This window comes from Loxodonta africana, chromosome 7, assembly GCF_030014295.1.
Source record: "Loxodonta africana isolate mLoxAfr1 chromosome 7, mLoxAfr1.hap2, whole genome shotgun sequence".
Taxonomy (NCBI): Eukaryota; Metazoa; Chordata; class Mammalia; order Proboscidea; family Elephantidae; genus Loxodonta; species Loxodonta africana.
Window position 1 is genome coordinate 7,559,253 of NC_087348.1, and position 13,818 is coordinate 7,573,070.

The window sequence follows — 13,818 nt, forward strand, 5'->3', positions numbered from 1 at the left end:
GGAAGAGAAAAGATTCTCCTGACAAAGGGGTAGAAGAGCAAGAGCGAAGCGCGTGGGGATTGGCACCGGGGAGAGGGAAGGGGCGCCACCAGACGATGAGGCCGCTGCTGGGAAACACAGGAAAAGGTTGACGAGGGTAGAGTCGTGGTTTTGAGACTATTTTTTTAAAACCCAGCATTGTGCGAAAGGAGGCGTTCATCAGCCGGAGGTCCTCCCCTTGCCCTGCACCTCAGTCCCACGTGTATGGAGTGGAAGGCAGGCCAGGGTGGGAGCCCTGACCTCTAGCTCCCGGCAGCACCGAAGTTTGGCCGTTCGAAGGGTCTTCTGCTTCCCTTTAGGGTCAGCCAGTGCTTGCCCCCCTTGGCCCTGTCTGTAGGGACGCGGCTCTTTTGTCTCCTGGCGCTGCACTTCTGCACCCGCTCTCCTTGCCCTCAGCTCCCCTGCCTCACCAGCCCTCACCCCCTCCCTAGAGCAACGGGGCAGGAGATTGTAATTCCCTTTCTCCTTCCCGGGGATCAGTGTCAATGACACTACCTCCACCTGGGCATACAGGCCAGTAAACGGAGTCCCTGTGGACACCACCCTCTTCCCAGATGGGCCAATCCTGCAGTAAGTCTTGACAGTCCTAGCTCCCAATCAGATGGCAAATTTGCCCCCCTCCCCTGCCCCGGTTCTGTCCCTGCTGCCACCGTCCTGGTTTGGGCCACCATCCACTCTCCCTGGATGGCTGTTAACAGCTCTCTGAGTGGTCTTCTGCCTCCACACTGTCCCCCGCCCCCATCCACCCTCCATACAGCAGTTAAAGTGACCTTTCTAAAATGTCCATGGAATCATGCCACTCCCTGTTTAGATCCTGCAGTGGTTGCCAACTACTATACTTAGCGTAAGATCCCAAATCCTTACCCAGCCTGTAGGAGCCGGCCCAGCATCTCTCCACCTATCTCCTGCCTTTCTCTCAGTCACCCTGCCTTGCCCCACAGGCCCTGTTGGTTCTCTGAAAGGGCCACATCCTTTTCCCCTCGGGATCTTTGCACGTGTGTTTTGGTCATAGCAGTTATCACAAGTCTTGTACATGTGTTTACTTATTTAACGTCTGTCTTCCTCACTAGTACATGAGCTCCACAAGGGCAGGGACCTTGTCGGTTTTGTTCATTGCTGTTGCCCTGTCTCTCACACAGGGCCTCAGTGGATGGTCAGGAAATAGGTGTTAGTGAATATGCCATCCAGATAAAATGGCGCTGCCTGTGAGTTGCCCTTAGCATGGTGCTAGGGTAAAAGCAGCAGGCCAACCTGACCTGCCTAATTCTTCTCTTCCCATCTCCACTCTCTAGCAACAAAACAAAACCCAGCACCAGCTATTCTCTTTCTTACCACCCCCTCCCCCCACCCCTAAGGTAAATCGGCACAGCCTCAGGGCTTCTCCACCTCCACCCTGTTACCACTGAAGACCTATTACCTGGAGTAGGAGAGCATCCCAGTGCTCCTGTCTCGAAGGCCAAAGAGGGGACAGCTGTGGATATTCCCATGGTCAGGTTAATTTCCCTGACCCCTGTGGGTCTGTAGGGCCCTGTGGCCTTGGGGTTTTGCATCAAGGCCCAAGGGAGAGAGAAACACAAGCTCTCTAGGGCTATTTTTTTAAATAATTAATTTTTGTTGTTGAACACACCAACAATTTCTCCATTTACAATCTAGTGGCATTGACTACCTTCTCTGTAGGACTCTTTAATGAGTCTTCATTCACCCTCCCCCCAAAGTCAGGAATCACTGGAAAGCTCTCAAGGACATGGAGCTAGGCACCAGGAGGCTGGGTCTCTGTCTGGGCTTCAGCGCTGATTTGCTGTGTGACTTTGTGCAAGTCCTTCCCTGTCTCTGGAGCTGTTCCCTCGTCTAGTCAAGGTGATGACGGAGCGCTGCTGGCACAATGGTTAAGCACTGGGCTGCTAACCAAAAGGTCAGCAGTTCAGACCCACAGCCTCTCCAGGGAGAAGGATGTGGCAGTCTGCTTCTGTAAAGACTGCAGCCTCGGAAACCCTATGGGGCAGTTCTACTCTGTCGTGGAGGGTCACTGTGAGTCGGAATCCACAGCATCAGGTTTATAATGTGTTTGATGGGGGGTGAGATGCCCTCAGAGACCCTTCCAACCCTGACACACTGAGGTTCCCTGTGCCCCTCATCTGTCCACAGCACTGGAGAGGAGCTGCCATTGGCTAGTCTCACCAAACTAATGTAGCTATTACCATTAAGCTGCACAACAGGAAAAGAAGGGGGGGGGGGGCAAAATGGCAAATAAAGCATTTTATATAATTTATAACTACAACAGCAGCCAAAACAAAACGGGGGAGGGGAGCTGTGCCTGTTGATGCTATCCACTGCCATAGACTTGGTTCTGACTTAACAATCCTGTAGGACAGAGTAGAACTGCCCCATAGGGTTTCCAAGGGTGTAAATCTTTACAGAAGCGGGCTACACATCTTTCTCACACGGAGCAGCTGGTGGGTTCAAACTGCTGACGTTTCGGTTAGCAGCCAAGTGCTTAACCTTGCTGAGGGTTCCTTCCTGTTGATACTACTTAGGTACAATGAAAAACTTCATTAATTCTCTTGGTTCAAAAGTTTCGGGTGGTGGCTTTGTGGGTCCATCCAGTCAATTGGCCTAACATTGTTTTCAGAGTTTCTGTTCCACCTCCTAATTTGGTGAGTAGCACCTAGGGTCTTAAAAGCTTGTAAGCAGCCACCCAGAATACCACAATCGGTCCCTATTTGCCTGAAACAACAGAAAAGAAGGAGATTCAGGAATAGGAAAAGGAAATGGACTGCAGGTTTAACTGTCTCCATCAACTACTACCTCTGTTACCATGAGACCAGGAGAAGTGAATGGTGCCTGGCTACCGTTACTGAACATTTTGATCAAGGACTCAACAGCTGGATCCTGATCAAAAGGGGGGAATGTGGAACAGTCCTCTCCCGTGCTGGAAGGCTACGGAGCCCCTCTAGGCTTGCACTTGCCAGAGGCAATGAAGCATTGCAGGTCCAGAGGGAGGAGGGCACAGAGAGGGATGAGAGACATGGAGCGACCAGGGCCCCTTTGAGAGCAAGGGGAGGGCTGGGCAGGGGACGGGTATAGGGACCCAAAGTGGATGTCGGGTCTGCACTGGAAGACGGGAAGCCTGTGGGTGGGAGCTCCAGCCCTACTCTGGGCCTCAGTTTCCTCAAAATGAAGGGCTGCATGAGATGCTCTCTTAGGACTCTTTAAAACCCAAAGTTTGTATACTCTTTGCCACCCCTACGTTAGAGGTGGCCACCTATCAGTAGGTAAGTGGGAGGGGGGAGCCGTGGTAGACACTAATGGAGGAAGGTGACAGTAGTTACTATTTCAAGCTTTTAAAGTAATTATCTGTTGGGAAATTTCTTCCCTTCAACCACCACTTCTTAAAGCCACCGCCCAACTAGTTAGGTTTGAAGTCACAGCAATCACCACTGCTGGGGATGTTAACAACAACAAACCCCACTGCCGTCGAGTCGATTCTGACTCATAGAGACCCTATTGGATAGAGTAGAAACTGCCCCATAGAGTTTCCAAGGAATGCCTGGTGGATTTGAACTGCCGACCTTTTGGTTAGCAGCCGTAGCCCTTAAGCACTATGCCACCAGTGTTCCCGATGGGGACGTTGGAACTCAGTAATTCATTCATTCCATGCGTGTTTCATGCACTTTTCTAAGCACAGGAAATGGAGTACAGAATAGAAAATCCTGCTCTCAAGTGGCTTCTACTGAGTGGAGAAAGAAAGACAACCAAAGACACAAATAAATGTATGTTGTTGTTGTTGTTGTTAGGTGCCCTCGAGTTGGTTCTGACTCACAGTGACAACAAAACAAAGCACTACCTGGTCCTGCACCACGCTCCCAATCGTTGTTATGCTTGAGCCCATTGTTGCAACCACTGTGTCAGCCCTTCTTGTTGAGGGTCTTCCTTTTCTTCGCTGACCCTCTGCTTTACCAAGCATGACGTCCTTCTCCAGGGACCAATCTTCCTGATAACAGGTCTAAAATATGCGAGATGAAGTTTTGCCATCCTTGTTTCTAATGAACATTCTGGCTGTACTTCTTCCAAGACAGATTTGTTCGGTCTTCTGGCAGTCCATGGTACACTCAACATTCTTTGCCAACACCACAATTCAAAGGTTTTAATTCTTCTTCGGTCTTCCTTACTCACTGTCCAGCTTTCACATGCACATGAGGGATAGAAAATGTATGTTAGAAGGTGATAAATGGTATAGGGCAAAACATGGCTGGGAGGGAGGGAGACAGGAGTGTGGAGAGAGAGGGCTGCAGCCAGATGCTTACTGAGAAGTCCCCATTTGAGCAAAGGCCAGAAGGAAGGAAGAAAGGAAGGCAGGGAGTGAGCCCTGCAGACTCTTGGGCAAGCACATTCCAGCACAGGGAACAGCTGACGCCAAGGCTGTGCAGAAAGCTTGCCTGGCTGTGTAAGGACCTGTACCCCTGGTGGCAGGTGCCATGCTAGGCCCTTCTGGTAAAGTGGGGAGGGCGCAAAAAAAAAAAAAAAGAATTGAGGCTCCTGAGCTCAGGGGGTACAATCTAGTGAGGAAACACATTAGTCAAAGAATCACCAAGGTAAATATAAAATTACATCTTTGAGAAGGACCAGGAACAACGAAGGCCTGGGCTATGAGAGCTTGTCATTAGGTAGACAGACCTGGTCTTGGCATTGGGGATGGCTTCCTGGAGGAGGGAGCCAGCCAAGGGAGGTGTGGCATGGAGAGTTTGTTGGCGAGGAGAGCATATGCACTGAGGAGCCATTGGTGGCGGTGAGGATAATTCAGCAGGTACCATCTGTCCTGCCTGGGCACCCTCTGCTGCCCTCCCTGTAGATACTAGAGCAGAGGTGGGATTACTCACAGCTGGGGTTTTGCCAAGTTGGAGTAACTGAAAAGCAGAAGAGTAGAGGAGTCTGGGGTTTGGGAGATCACTCTGGTTTGTCCTGATCTGGTCCCTAAGGCAGCACCTCCCTGCCTTCCCAAGACACTGCACGCACAGGAAATGGTACTTGCTGGGGGGCACTCGCTGGCCCCTTGTGTTGCCTTTGTGGCACATGGGGGTGCCGCTGGCTTCCTATTGGCAAGCTCTGCCCACATCTTTCTTGTTCCCCAGCGTTTATCCCCACGACCAGAACAAGGCTTGGCCATTGTTGTTATTGGCGTTGTTAGGTGCCAGTGCCATCGAGTCAGTTCTGACTCATAGCGACCCCATGTACAATAGAATGAAACACTGCCCAGTCCTGCACCATCCTCACAATCATTGCTATGTTTGAGCCCATTGTGCTTGGCCATAGTAATGCTTTAATAAATATGTGTTGAATGACTGAGGAAAATGGGACTCAGAGAGGCTAGCAGATTTGAACCCAGGATTATCTGATAAGATGGCAAGGGGCCCTCGGCCCAGCCTGCCTGGGTCAGAATTCTGCCTCCATCACTTAAAAGTTGTATGAAAACTGGAGACGCTGAGTATGTTCTCTGAGCCTGAGTCTCCTCGTCTGTAAATTGTGGGTAATAGTAGCAGTCCCCACCTCAGAGGACTGCTGTGAGGATGATACCTAATGTATACGGCTCTAAGAACACACAGTTATTGTCGCTGTTATTACTGCTGGGTCCTCCTCCTTCTGGAAGGGCTCCCACAGTATCCCAGGGTCAGTACTGGGGAGAGAAGAAACCATCAGCTTGGACCAAGCCCGGCAAGTCTACATGAGGGGCCTGGAGGAAAGGCCACCCAGAGAAATGTGAGAGATGAGGCCTGGAAATGTGACAGAGTCTAACCAAAACCAAACGCCCTGCCGTTGAGTCGATTCAGACCCATAGTGACCCTACCCAGAACCTAGAAAAGACTGAAAGGACTCTTGGGTGGGGGCAGAAGAGCCAGCCCAAGAGGAGGAAGTGGCATGGGGGAGAAGGCTGCTGTGAGCCCCACCATGAGCCAGCTCTGCCATTCTGGCCTTCAGTATCCTCATCTGAGTGCCTGGCACCGTGCTGGGCCCTTCCCGTAAATGATGAGGAAGATAAAGAGTCCAGGGGAGGAGGACATAAGCTCTGGCTTTCCTTGCCTGAGCTGGTAAGTGCACTCGTGGCTGAGCACTGCGAAAAGCTGAGAGAACAGGCCTCTTCAATCTGCAGGATGGAGGGAACAGGGATGGAATTTTTAAATCCACAACTGGAATGGGAGAGGGAAGCTCAGGCTTGTTCACCAGAACCTGGCATGCTGGAGTTATAGGGCCCCCTCAGAGCACAAGTGAGGTAAGTTTAGGACAAATCAAAGGCAGCGCACTTCACCCAGCAGGGGAGGACACCGATGGAACTCATTACCCCAAGATGTGGGCTTGGCTGGCAATAGAAACTGCTTCACAAAAGGTTTAGATAAATCCAAGGATGACAGCTCCATTCATGGGCTCCACAGGGAAGGGGGCTGTTTGAGGCCTGTTGTTCCCTGGGGATGGCATCAGAGAGGCGACCTGGCCTCCCTCAGACCAGCCCTTGGTACCCCTGTCAGAGGCAGGCTCTGGCTGCAGGGACCCTGAGAGGCAGTGCTGCTGTTCCTGTCACTGGAGCCTGGCCTGAGTCCCTGGGCCCTGTCCTCATACCCAACTTCCGCATGTACTGTTTGGGGGTGACGTGGGCACCACCAGCTGTGGGAAAGCATCCTGGCCAGGCTGTCCCCTCAGGGACCAGCAGAGGGAGACAGACACCGCGTCCAGTCCCGGCTCCCAGGACTGAGGCCTGGCTGCTCCCCCTCAGGTGGTAGGGTTCAGTCAGTCTCTGTGGGTGCCAGCTTTGTGTCCCACGCTAGGCTAGGGGCCCGCAATGGGGATGGCCGCATCCCCCCAGTTGAAATGGGGTGACTAGTCGTGTCAGGGTACAGAGATTTCAGGGATGGGCAGGTACCAATTAAAAGCAGGGTAGCTCTGAACCAGGACTGCTGGCTCCATCATTCACTAGTGTGACCTTGGGCAAGTAAGTTACTTAACTCTGTGCCTCAGTTTCCCCATGGCAAAATCGCAACTACAGCAGCAGGAGAACTGTGGGATTGTCTTTGTGAAGTATGTCAATGCAGAGCCAGGCAATTAGTAAGTACTTAGTGAATTAAAAAAAAAAAAATCTTTTTTTTTTTTTTTTTTTTTAGTAAATAGCAGCTGTAGGACCTGGAAGAGAGACCAGAAATTTCTCTGGGCAACTCAGAGCTTTGCAGCTTGCAAAGCCCTTTTAGTCCTTTGCCTCATCTGAGTCTCCCAACGAGCCTGGAGGGGTGGCGAGGCTAAGAACCTCACTTATAGGTAATTCTGAGGCCAAGGATCTTTCTAGAGTTTCCTGCTAAGTGGAGGTGGAGATAGTTGCCTCTGGTGCCCTGGTCTTCAGTGAGCCTCCCCGCAGGCCGCCCACACCTCTGGTCAGTACTGATGTCTCACTGGACTCCAACCAAGCTCCTGGTAGGCAGGGCCTGCATCTCTGTCAGTCCACACGACGCAGCAGCCTCGTCTGTACACAGCAGGTGCTGCCTAAAGCTTTTAGGACTTGACTTGCCCCACAGCCTGAGTGCAGCCTCTCCCAGCCCCAGCCCAGGCCAGGGAGGCTCTCCCTTCTGCCACTCACATTCTCTCCAGCCGCTGGGAAAGCCTTCTCTAACATCTTCTACCTTCTTGCGCTGCCCTCCTCTCTCTCGGTGCCACAGCCCTCTGTATCCCTTCTAAAGTGCCCGTTTCGCCTAAACACATCAGCAGTGGTCAACCGCCAGAACTGAGATCCATACAAGCTGCTCTGGCAAAGCCCAGGCGATGGGCCTAAGAAGACACCTGGGGGTGTGGCGAGTGGCCAAGCTCTTCAGGTCCAGACCATCGTGTCTTCAGACAACAGGAAGCCTGGATGGGGGCTAGCAAGAAGGACGGTGGGGATTTTTGGACCCTCTTCTCATCTCAGAGCTGACTGTGCCCTGAGGACCTGCCCGCCCCCTCCAGCCCTCCTTCCACACCCTGGACTCCAGCTCCCACGAGGATGCTGTCTGGGATGCAAAGTCAAATCCTCAAGGGTGTTTATGGCTGGAGGATGGCGCTCATAATACAAGAGGACGGTGGTAAGGACCCTAGGAGATCTGTCTGTGTCCTGTGGTGGGGAGTCCCTGGGGGTGATGAGACAGGCTCCAGAAGAAGGCAGAATAGGAAGAACAGTTTAGATGTGTAGGCAGAGGGGTTCTGGTGGGAAGGGGAGAATGGCACTCCAGAGAGAGGGGACAACATTAGCAAAGACAGGGGGACAGGGCATGATGGCAGGTGGCAATAATATTCAGCATGACGGAGTGCTTCCAAGTGCCAGGGACTTGACCTGTGCTGACTCAGTTGTCCCCCACGTGGAGGAAGGTGCTAGTATCATCACCTCCTTTTGTAGACAGGGGTTAAGTGACTTACCCAAGGCCCCACAGCTAGTGAGCACAGAGCCAGCAGGCCCTGTCCTTATCCTTGAGTCCCCCCACCCCACTCTCCCAACAGCGCTGCAATGGCAGGCACGTGGGGTCGGATGGCATCTTGGGATGGCCCCAGGGAAGGTGACATTGGTCCTTTGCCCTGCCCCCCTGCCCCTGTGGAGGAGCCCAGACAGTCTGGAGGAGGCTGTGAGAAGCCTGAGGGAGGGAGGCTGGTGGGGAGAGAGGGGAGAAGGCGGGAGGAACCGGCAGTGACTCAGCAGGGCAGGATAAGGATCTTGAAGCCCAGGGAGAGGTAACCCCACTCCTCTGCCAGGGGATACGGAGTCACGGGGCCCGGGGCATGGGTTGGCCAGGGCAATGGAACATCCTGGAGAATAGCGGTAGGGCTCCTGGCGGGCCAGGGTGGAGCTGAGCACCTGGGGGTATCCCTTCTGCCTCTGCCCTCCCCACACACCCATCACCCAGACATCCTTGCAGATGGGGAGATAGAGCCCAGGTTGGGCAGGCGAGAGGCACAGCAGGCCTTGGCTCCTCTCGGCTCCTCTCTCACTTCATAGGAAGGCAGAGGGGTGTCCTCTGGGAGGGCCTGAGCTGGTTCAGGTGTGGGTGGGGGACCCAGGGCAGGGCAGGCCTTTCTGCCCTGGGGTTTCCGCTGACATCACAGCCAGCTCAGGGTGAGCCAGGGCCCTCTGGGCTCCTGCCCACTGAAAGAAAAGGGAAAGTGCACGCCTGCTGCCTTCCTTCCCCGCCGATGCTCCGCCTGGTGTCTGCCCACTGCATCCTGGAGCGCACACACTGGCAGAGAGGAGGCGGCCTCCTAGGGATATGGAGTCCAGGGGTATCCTAGGTTCATGCCTCCAACCTTGGGGGGGCCTCTGAGCCCACCTAGATCCTCTCTCTACAGACACACAGCCAAAAGTAGAGGGAATCCCTGGGGGGGCTGGAGGGTGGCCTCTAACTCCAGGGTCACCGCTCATTCCGGGATTCCAAACTCCCTGCTAGTGGAATCTATAATTCCAGCTGAGGGGACTCAGTGCTCATAGTCTTGCCCCCACCAAGCTTGGAGGGGGTGATGTGGGCAGCTGGCCAGCATCATACAGCCAGGTCCTGTCAGTGGTGGGTGGCAGGAGAGCCCAGTGCTCCACTCCAGGCAAACAGGACCCTCTTTGAGTCCCAAGAAAGGACCAAGTGTCCTGAAGAGACCCACTGTGCCCAGGCTTTCACTGAAGTCTGCTCTCTACACCCAGCCTCTTCGCTGCCCAGGAGCCCCCTGCCTCCACGCCCCACCCCCAGGCCTGCCGCCACATAATGTAGTTTAAAGGGCTGAAGTCAAACAGCCCTGAGGCTGAGTCCTGGTCACTTGCCTGTGGGACCTTAGGCCAGTGACTTCATCTTCCCAGGCCTCAGCTTCCTCACGTGTGAAATCCGGAAATAGTCGTTCCCGGTCTCAGGGTCATTGGAAGAGTTCAATGAAAGCGAACATGGAAAGCTTAGCACAGTGCCTGCTACAGTCCTAGAGCTCAATACATTTAAGCTGCCATTGCTCTTTAAGCCTTTCAGGTCCAAAAGGGCAAAACTCCCATGCGAAATGCGGGCACCGACAGGCCCCTGGCATGGAATAGGCACTAGGGGAATGTTCGGTGAACGAATGAATGAACTAGCAAGTGTGCTTACTCAGCTCCAACGTCCAATGCCAGGCCTCTGCTCATCCGTTGGGAGGAGACCAGACTAGAGGCTCCCCATGTTCAGAAATCCAGGAGGCCCTGGGCCTGGGCCCCACAGCAACAATTCTGCAGCTGCAAAGGACCAGGAGTCCTGGGCATCTGGGGAGCCTTTCCTGGGGATGCCAGCTGTGGGGGACAGAGGGGAGGAGGGAGGGTGGGTGGCCACCAGCCCCTCCCTGAGCTGACACTGACTCCCCCCCACCCCCTAGGAGGGCAGCTCAGTCATCACCTGGTACCAGCCCTGCCCCCACCTGGCCACACTCCTTGGGGGCACCTGCCACCTACAAAAGCTCTGGCGCCTGTGGCTTGTCAGCCAGCACCTGGAAGGCCAGAAGTGGCGGCTGAAAATTCATTCCCTCCTCCTCAGCTTGCTGAGTACTCTCACTATCCTGAGGGCTAGGTGGTCCACTGAGGGGTGAGGGGGAGTGTCCCAAGGCCATCCTGAGTGAACTCCCACTGCAGGGAGCCACAGGAGCTCTGCCTGGTCGTCTCTGAGCATCTCTGCCTTCAACTACCAGTCCTCCTCTTGGAAGCTCTCCTACCTCACCACCCTCTTGACCCTAAACACATGCTGCCACCTAGGGCTGGGCTCAGACAGTTTAATGCCTTTCCAGATGGAAACTCTTGAAGGCAGGGTGGGGTTTTCCTTGGCCTCTCTGCCCTGTGCAGGACCTTTCACCCAGGAGGGACTTGGCAAAGGCCTGCAAAACGTACTGAGGAACAGATGGGTGTCCTCCTCCTGAGGATGCTTTTCTGGAGCTAGCTAAGTGGGGTGGTATCTCCTCGAACCTCTGCTCGCTCCCTGCCAGTAACCCCAAACTGTTAGAGCTGGAAGGGCCCCTAATAAGAATCCATTTCCAAGGCCCAGAGGGGAGCCACCTGTCCCAGCCCACCCTGCACAGACCCTGGAGGTGGGAGTCCTGCTCTGCCTCTCCTTTCTTCCTTCTCTAGATTCCAACAGCCCACCCCTATTTGGGGATTTGGCAGAATAAAAGCACAGTCTTTATTCCTGCCCCCACCCCAACCCAATTGGCAGCTCCCAGCCCGCTGTCTTTGCCCAGACATGGCAGAGGGGCACTGGCAGCTTGGAAATGGAGTTGATTTTCCCCTTGGCAGGGTGGCAGGTGGGGGAGGGGAGAGGCTGGGCCCCCACTAGGTGAGGGGAGAGGGCAGGGAGGCAAGTCCAGACAAGAGGCAGAGGGAGAAGACGACGTTCCCAGTTTGTAGGGTCACAACACCAAGGTTCCAAGACAACCTGGGGGTCTGGAGCTGTGTGTACAGCCACTGGTGCCCATACTCACCTGGCCTGGGTCCCCTTTCAGAACTGCAGCCCCCAGATCCTGCAAACTCACGCTTTCTATACTCCCAAAGTGAACGTTTGCAGGGGGTGGGGGCAGCATTGTCAAACTTCCCCCTTCTGCTTCAGAGCCCCTTCCTCTTCCTCAGCTGCTTCTCCCCTTCCTCCCTCTTCACCCTTGCTCCCCTGTCCTCCCACTCCCACCCTGTTGCCTCTTTTTGTCTCCTTTTCCCCTCCCTGATCCCCTCTCCTTCTCACTTCTCTTCCCAGTCCCCCCACCCTCTTTCTTCAGCTCCCCCTCTCCCCTCTTTCCCTTTGCTCTCCCAGCCCCCTCCTTCTCCCCCTCCTGTGTGGGGGCTGCTTTCTCCCTGACTCAGCAAGGTGCTTTATAAGGTGCTGAGGGGCTCAGCCAAATCCAAACCACATTGTCTGTGTAGGCTGTCTCTATAAGGAGCAGCGGCTGCAAACCAGAGAAGAGAAGGCTGGGGCCACCCCCCTGCTTCCTCTCCCCTTCCCGGCTCCCTCTCTCCCAAAGGACGGCTGCAGGGCTCTCCTGGCCAGCCTCAGTGCCTGTCGCCCACTGGACATCTGCCTTCTTGACCTTGGCATGGGCATCAAGAGTTGGTCAGGCTCACAGGCCTAGTGTCACTGAAACCCAGAGCCCTGGTTTATTGGGTGGGGGAGCGGGGAGGAGGCCCAGAGCCCTTCTCTAAAAGGCCCTCCAGTGTAGGTTTCATCAGAGATGCTACTGGTGTCCCAGGAAACCCCTGTCCCCAACCCCAGGCCAGCTCTCCTTTCCCAGCCCTTTTTCTCCTTGTTTAGGGGAAAAAAAAAAAAAAAAAGAAGAAGAGAGGGAAAAAAAAAAAAAAAACCAACAACAAAGGCTGTCCCACTCCAGTGAGGTAATTGAAAACAAACTTCTTCCCCACCCCCCCACCCCCCCACCCTGTTCTTGAAGTGCAGAAGAGGGAAGCGCTGCCCCAGGGGCCCAGGCCCAGCTCTGACCCAGGGGCTGAAGGGGCTGCCATCAGGCTGGCAAGGCACCCCCTTTCTTGGGGGGCACTGGAACGACACTTCCCTCTCCTGGGCAGGAATGGGGGACAGACAGAGGTCTCACCTTCCAGGTCTGGTCCACCACCCACCGCTTGCCATTCGGAACAACAAATCAACAACAAATGCACCTTCTTACCGAATGATTTAATTGGTGGCCTGACTCTACAGCACCCAAGCCTTGGAGACCCAGTGTCTCTCCCCAAGAAAAGTCATGAAGTGGCTTTGTCTACAACCCCAGAGTAGGAGAGCTGCTTCCTCTCATTTCCCTGGCAGCCCTTTATGGAGGCAGGGCCGGAGAAGGGAAGGAGACCCTCCAGGGAAGGTCCAGGTTTATTGGTCCCTTAGGTATCCAGCCCAAAGGCCCAGCCCAGGCCTGAGGGAAGGGAGCGGGGAGGGCACTCCACAGCCAGACCACCCCTACCCCACCACCGGAAAAAGCCACAACCCGAAACCCCAAAGGAAGGAGAATGCCAAATGGCTTTGCAGGGAGGCAGTTCACAAAGGTTGGGGGACGGGGCTCTGGGCCATCCATCGCTGGAATCGGGAGAGTCCTCGCTGAGTCACCCTCGAAGCCTCTGGTGTTGAAACTGGTCCGGTGCCTCGTGCTGATTAATGAATTACAAATCCCCCGCCCCGTGTGCACTCCATCGCCCTGGTCACTGAGAAGAAGAATGAAGAACCTTGTGCACTGGAGAGGAAAGCCTCGCCAAGTGCCCTCTTTCCTCCCCCACCCCGAGATGGGCAGTGGGCCTGCAGGGCCTTTGGCCTTCCCCCCAGGGGGCACTGTGGGCCGGTTAGTCACCTGCCCCAGCCCCAGCGCCTCACTTAGCCCAGTTTCTGGAAATGGGACAAGCGGCGGGACAATAGGCAAGGGGGGCGGTCGGCCCAGACAAAGGGCAGCAGGAAAAACACCATCACTTGCTGCGAGGCCAGCTCGCTGGCATTTGGGAAAATGTGTCATTACATTTACTCAGGGGGAGGGGAGGGAAGGTTGGCGATGAAGAGGGCGAGGTAGGGTGGGAGCAGGGGACAGCACCGGGCCATGGCCGGGGGGCAGGCGGCCCTCGGCCGACACCGAGGGAGAAGAAAAGCAGGGGACCGGCGCACCCCCTTGGCTCGCTGCCGGAGTTTGCAGACGGACTGATGTCCTCCCCGCCCCCTCCCCCAGGAGGCCCAGGGTGGTACCGCCGCCGCCTCGCCTCACCTCACCCCCCCTCGGTGCTGTGGGAGGGAGAGAAGCCCCAGAAGCCCTCCCTTTCCTCCT

At 55.0% G+C, this 13,818-nt stretch overlaps 1 protein-coding gene across 2 annotated transcripts in view; it reads right to left on the reverse strand.

The window, feature by feature from the left end:
- Nucleotides 1-755: 755 nt before the first annotated feature.
- SSH3 (slingshot protein phosphatase 3) overlaps nucleotides 756-13,818 on the reverse strand; it is a 67,484-nt gene continuing 54,421 nt past the window's right edge. Inside the window, exon 16 of one of the 2 annotated variants that reach the window (XR_010322383.1) lies at nucleotides 756-4,219. The gene's annotated coding sequence lies outside the window, so the exon portion shown is untranslated. Of the gene's footprint in view, nucleotides 4,220-12,500; nucleotides 13,214-13,818 lie in introns of those variants that run through there. The other variant, XR_010322384.1, reaches the window with a different exon arrangement.